Below are 6,871 nucleotides of genomic sequence, written 5' to 3' on the forward strand. Positions count from 1 at the left end.
TTAGTATCTAGCATGTATGCATTATATTATAGTCCTTATGTCCAATATGGTAGGAAGTATGCAAAACTAAATCAAGTAGATTAAACTATTAAAGGATTAATTGGAATTGAAAAAATTGCAATAAAATAGGTTCTGCAACAACTAGTTCCAAAGAGAGATCAGTAACTAACCTCCCCTTCATAATGACGAACACTGAAAGCCCTGCCTCTCTCCCCTTTGAAGTAAGGATTAGTACTCAAGTGCTGCTTAAGTTTGTTTGCAAACGTTAGATCAGAAGCCTTAGGCAAATTTGATTCCTCATCCAACAAGGTGAGTAGACTGTGAGGTTTCTGCACATTTTGCAGAAAATAACAGTTACATAGTTACACTAATCAGAGATAATATTGTGAACACATCCAAACGGGTACCTGAATGCAAAACATTTCTATGAAAAAAACATAATGTCTAAAATGTGTGAAATCCAACCAAACAAAGGCTAAAGTTCCAAAACATGTATAAAATTAAATTATACCCTCTCAAAGAGATCCAAGCACTCTTGATTGTCCTTAAAATATATTTTAGTCCACTCAATCCATCTGACTCGTAGTCCTGAAATAAAAAAAATGAAAATTATAATCTTGCTGTTGTGCATGTCAAAGCCTTTTGAACACAGGCTTAGCTCCTTACAGTACGATGGTCAATGTCTTTTCAACGGAATTTGGCAATTTCTTATCCAACTCTTCTATTTTTTCCAAGGTAACATAAGTTTTAATACTTTTTTCATGAATTATATGTATCACACTATTGCATTTAAATTTTAAAATACTAATTGGCATCAAAATACCCAAAGCAATATTAGGGTACGTTTGGTTTACGTTTCATTTTCTGTTTTCATTTTAAGTATTTTCTATTTTCAAAATTGTGAAGAAAAAAGAAAAAATAGTAAAACAATAAAAGCATGTTTTTTGTGTCCACCTCATGTTTCGTGGTTTTTCTTTTTCCTTGACAAAATTCTGAAAACAGAAAACACTAAAATTGAAAACAGAAAATGAAAACAAAAACCAAACACACCCTTAACAATTAAAAGAGGTACTGACCTCCTGCTCTTGCTTAAACAGATGCCGATTGAGATGATGTTGAAGTCTTTCATTTGCATAATTTATACAAAACTGTTCAAAGCTACTTTTCTGAATGAGACAAGAAACCGTTAGATCATATAGAAGAGATTGTCTGAAAACATATAACATTCTTTAAAGCACAGAAAACATAAATTGATACAATTTGCATACCTGGAATGATTCAAAACCAGTAATATCCAAGATATTTATGGATTTCCCAGTACATCTTTTACCCACTTGAAGTGACTTGTTGATTTGGTCTACAATCCAGTTAAACAAGTTTTCATACATAAATTTTGCAATTTCGTCTCTCGTTTGAATTGCCTGAACATAAGATGAGAAAAGAAAAATAAATATAAATCAATTAGGATGCGCAGAAAATAGAACATGTGAGATGTTCAAGTAATAAACATACCTGCTGCAATATCAATTTTTTTGCATTAGTATCCTTCTCAGGCTGGATTTTCTTGGTAGATAATGCTGCCTTCAATGCCTGGGAGCTGCAACCCATCAGCCGAGCAGCACTGGTAACAGCTACCCCCAAAAAAAGAAATATAAAATTAAAATATAAATAAATAAAATCAAATATATAAATTTCAAATTTCTGTTTATTTCAAAATAAAATATATACAATATATTAGTCAAACTAAACCTCTTTAAAATCCTACTACATATAATACAAAACAAAATGTAACTCAGTTCTGATGGCATAGTAAAAATTCGATGCCAATTCCCAGATTGCTTTGGGAAATCAATGACACTGATAGCATACTGAAAATAGCACCAGGTTCAACTAGTTGATCAAAAGGAATATGATACAGATGCAATGCAACTTACCTTCATCATCCAGAACCTCAATGTCATTCTCACTGTCTGCAACTTTGAATGATATATTTCCCAGCCATAGTATAGCAGCCAGCACCTTAAAGATCAGCTCTTGGTCCTCTTTGCAAATTTGGACAATATCGAGTGCTTTCTGGAGAGACACACAGCAAAAGGAATGAGTATAACATGAGATCGTAAGACACCTCACAAAAGTTTAAAAAAAGTTATGGTGTACAAATTAAACTGTTGGGTGATATACCATCAGCTGATGAAATTTTTTAGCATCATCAATGCCATCAATCATCAAGCATTCACTCTGATTAAGATATTTATAATAGCTGGCTGCTCTAAGATTAAGTCTCTCTGCAGAGGAAAGAAAATGGTTAATATGAGCAAAACTATCTACAAATTTAATAACAAGCAGAAAACGAATTTGCATAAAAATCAACTGTCCGTTTAAAATTAGTATGTAAAATTAAGAGAGAAAATCGCATATACTTATAGAAAGATACCAATCAAACTTATTCGTTAGACAGGAAGTAGGGGTAGGGTATATGGAGAAGATGATAGATCACACTGTATCTGGTTTAGTTATGAGAAAAGAAGATATACCCCCAATGGCAATAGGTAAATAGAGAATACAATATTTAGAGGTAGGAGGGTGTTGGGGCCTTGGGTATTGGGTGGTGCCCAAAGTCCCACATCAAATAATATGAGATGCTTACTGTTATATTTAAATTGGGTGGTTCTTTCCCCTTAATACCTAGATTTTAAAGTATGGTTTCCCACTTTGCTTAGGTATTTCACAGAGGGTATCAACAAAAAGCATATCCATATAACCCCAACTAATAGGAAAAGGCTCAGTTATCAATGTGGCTGTTACTGCATTAGTTGTTGTAAAAGAGATCCTACTAAATATAGATGGTGGATGGTCATAATTCAGTGTCAAAAAGCAGTGATGTACTGCAAACATTGAATGAACTGATTTGCAACAGTTGATGTTGTCATATTGGCACATTCTTTTGATGAGAATAAACAAAGGATGGGATTAGTTAGCTTGTAAAAATTAACCAAATCGACTAGTTGGCGTGTGAAAATAACACTATGGGCATTGCCATTTTAATGCATTTTCCAATAAACCAACACATTAAATAAATATTTCAAGAGGATTCATTACGTGAGATAAGAATAGTATAGAAGTATTCAAAGAAGTAGGTTCTCAGAAGATGCACCTTTAAGGCCAAATGAAGATCCAGCACAAAGTTGATAAAATATGTGATATGACCTCTCACCACTGGCCAGCTGAACAACTCTTGACTGTTCATATTGGACATGATTATTTCAGCAGTGATAAAAGAAGAGAATTACAATTCCATGCTTAAATTCAAATATGGCACTTCAAATTACCTTTTCTATCAAAACTGTTCAATTTATCACATGGGTTGGCATAGGACAAACAAAGCAATAAAATATGTCAGTTCAGTAATTGCAATAAAAATGGATGTCAGAAGAAAGCACATCTGCAGTAACATCTAAAGCTTGAACAAGCTTACATGTTTGAACTTTAGCCCCATGGATTTTACCCATTGTGCTGAAATGAATTTCAATCAGCTTCCCCTGCAACACATAAAAAATGTATGTCAACTGATTCAATTCAACTACTAAATCTTTTGACATCATGTAAAAGGTGCTGCATAGCCCTAAAACATAAAGCTGCAAAAGAATATCTGCTATACATTTGATGGAAAACTATCAACTAAAGAGATCTAATAAAACGATCACATAAGTAATAACCATTATACAGGAGGACAAAAATAGACTCACAAATCTGCTAGAGTTTTCATTCCTAGATGTTTTTGCATTCCCAAAAGCTTCTAGCACATGATTTGTTTGAAGAATTTTTTCTTCTGTACCCCTATTACTACCACCAACAGCAGCTAAGTACTGCATAGCAATCTTTGCTGTTTCTGTCTTCCCAGATCCACTCTCACCACTGCAACAAAAATCCAATAGTTACTATGAAGTATGAACAAGTGCACTAGTGATTATAACTTAAAGCTACCGAGTTCAGGAACATGTACTATGTGTGAGGAATAAAATGCAGAAATGTGCAAAAGCACAGACCTTATGATAATGGACTGATTTGCTTCATCTGCAAGATACAATAAACAAATAGAAAACCTTAATAAACATATCATTCAAGTTGAACATAAGGATCTCAATGGAAGAGAAGGAAAAGGAAAATTTCATTCACCTCTCATCATCTCCGTAAAAGCCTCATCAGCCACAGCAAAAACATGAGGACTATTGGTAAATTTCTGCTTATAAGCTGAAATACGATCATTTCCAAAAATCTGGAGATCTTTGAAGGGATTGACTGCAATTAAAACGGGACCTGCTTTAGTCTGCGTACACAAAACAAATGCAGCGTTCAGCAGATGGACACACATAGACAATCACCCAAGTAAAAGAAAAAGAAAACTGGGGTAGGCAAACATACATAAATCATGTCCTGAGAATGTCTGAACTTAATATTGTGAAGAACTGATGGCTCGTTCAAATAACAGAGCTTCATAAGATCGTCTACACCCTCAAATATTTTAGGATTAGCTGGTACAAACTCTGACCTGGCCACGTTAATAACCTGAAGTAACAACTCATCAGAAAATAAATAAATAAAAAAAAAAAAACTGTCACCTTGCATACCCAAAATTAAATTTAACACTATCTTTGAAAGAAACCAAAAACTTTACACTTACATTTCCATTTGAGAGTGAAACAGATGCTTCCTCTCCCGAAGTTGACTGTATCGTACCTAGTTCCCACAGTCCACTTGGTTGTCTACACCAGACACAAAGCTTCTAGGGAGGAATAACCAAATACCAAAAGTTAAATTAACACAAAAACCCATTCCAACGATGCATCAGAGAGCAAATACAATATTAATATATAACTCATAATATAAAACTGCCACAAACATAAACATTATATAACAAAGCATAATTTACAAGAAACTTTCCTACTCCATCCATTCCTTTCTATCAGTCACGCAAAACATGTCTACTTAATTGGATCCATGTATTTATATGATTACATTAATTCAACGATGTACAAAATCTTCAGAGTGACCGCTAGAAAAAAAAAGGGAAAGAAAGGAGTATCTTTCAATCAACTAGCAGAGACTCCGGGGAGCAAGCTGCAGTTAACCAAAAACTAAACAATAGATCCACAAACTAATTACTAAGAAGTAAGAAGTTAAAATTTTCGGCATCTAATTTAATGCAACATCGTATCAAATATTTAAAATTTAAAATTAAAATACTATGAATAAAAAACATAATCTCTTGCCATGTTCTTACCTTTTTGATAATGTAAGAAATGTTATCATCCTCCAATTCTCTACTCTTCCCAGACGAAGCTAAATAAGGTGAATCTGCATCCATCATCATCTTCACCTTCTTGCTCCCAAAACCATCACTTCTTCTCTTCTCTCCCAGCTCATCTTCCTTCCTCTTACAATCAAACCCATTCGGCAAGCACTCCGGCATGGCGTTACTGCCGTCTCCGACCTTAAAATTATTCGGCAAAGACCGCCTCGCCGGAGGCAGCCGTGCACGGGAGGCCGGCCGTGCCGGCAATGCCGGAGGCAAGTCCTTCGGCTTTGCTTCCTCTTCCTCTTTCCGACGAAGAGAATCAAGCATCTCTTCCAGAGAGCTCTTCGCCAAAGAAGATGGCGAAGCCGATAACAACATCTTGATTCCTCACAGACCACAAAGCCTCAAAAAAAAAAAGAACAAAATTTCACAAATTTTGTCCCCCAAATCCACACTCAAAATTCAACAGAAGAACTGCATTTCCAGAAGCCACGAAATCAAAACCACACTCTTGACATTCAGCATCGAAGAAAAAACCAGTTCCCCGCTTTAACTCCGAGATTAGGAACAAACAACGGAAAGAAAAAAACTACCAACAGAGAAAAAAAGGTTTTGAAATAAGTGAGGATCGAGAATTGATTTTGCCCGTTGCGCGAATCAATAGAATTTGATTTGATTAATCGAAAGAGACTCAGGAAGCGCTGGTTTCAATTAGTTAAAGCGTGAGTTACGAGGTTTCTGAAGAGTAAAGAAGAAGAAGAAGAAGAAGAAGAAGAAGAAGAAGAAACAAGAGAAAGAGAAGGAACAAGGCTATGGTTGTTGTGCTTTGTGTGAGAAACAATTAAACAAAAACTCTCTTCAACAGAAGGGATAATGAGGAAAATTTCTGTTGTAAGTTGTAACAGTGTTCTGTTTTCAAAACCAAAAGTTTTCTTTTTAAAAATAAAACTTAAAAAATAGACACAATGGAAAAACAAGTGGTTTCATAATCGTTTTCCTCTTTCTCTCTCTCTCTGCACCTCGGAAGATAAATACAAAAAAATTATAAAATAAAATAATTTAATGATAAATTTGAATTTAAAAATTTTTGTCGTGGTAGTAGGTTATGATATTTGCCTATAATATATCTTCTCGGAAATTCAAATGTTAGAGGTTGGAGGTGGTGGCAACTCACTACTGCCTCAGAGACACTGCTTGGATCTGATAGGGGCAAGAATATTATTTAAAGCCACGAAAAAGAAATATAGGGGAGAATTCTTTTTTTTTTCTACCAAAACTAAAATTGAAAATAAAATACGAAGCATGAATTATGAAAAAGGGAAAAGAGTATTGAAGTGGGTGTAAATAAAGCTGACAGTTATGTTTAAAGAGAAGAATGTTATTGAAATGGGGTCTGTGTTCCCTCAAATTACATTACTAGGTCTTTACCATTTTTATTTTATATTTTGTGATAATAACTTTTTTTAATTCTTTTTTATGATAGACTAGTGTGGTAAAGAATATTTTATGATGCTTATCAAAAAAACTCTTAGTATATTAAAATTAGTTGTTAACGTCAGTCTTTACATATATATA

The 6,871-nt window shown here is 34.2% G+C and overlaps 1 pseudogene; it reads right to left on the bottom strand.

Moving 5' to 3' along the window:
• Positions 1 to 170: 170 nt before the first annotated feature.
• Positions 171 to 6,600, bottom strand: LOC112790011 (myosin-2-like; annotated as a pseudogene).
• Positions 6,601 to 6,871: the final 271 nt, after the last annotated feature.

The sequence above is a fragment of the Arachis hypogaea genome, chromosome 3 (genome assembly GCF_003086295.3).
Source record: "Arachis hypogaea cultivar Tifrunner chromosome 3, arahy.Tifrunner.gnm2.J5K5, whole genome shotgun sequence".
Taxonomy (NCBI): Eukaryota; Viridiplantae; Streptophyta; class Magnoliopsida; order Fabales; family Fabaceae; genus Arachis; species Arachis hypogaea.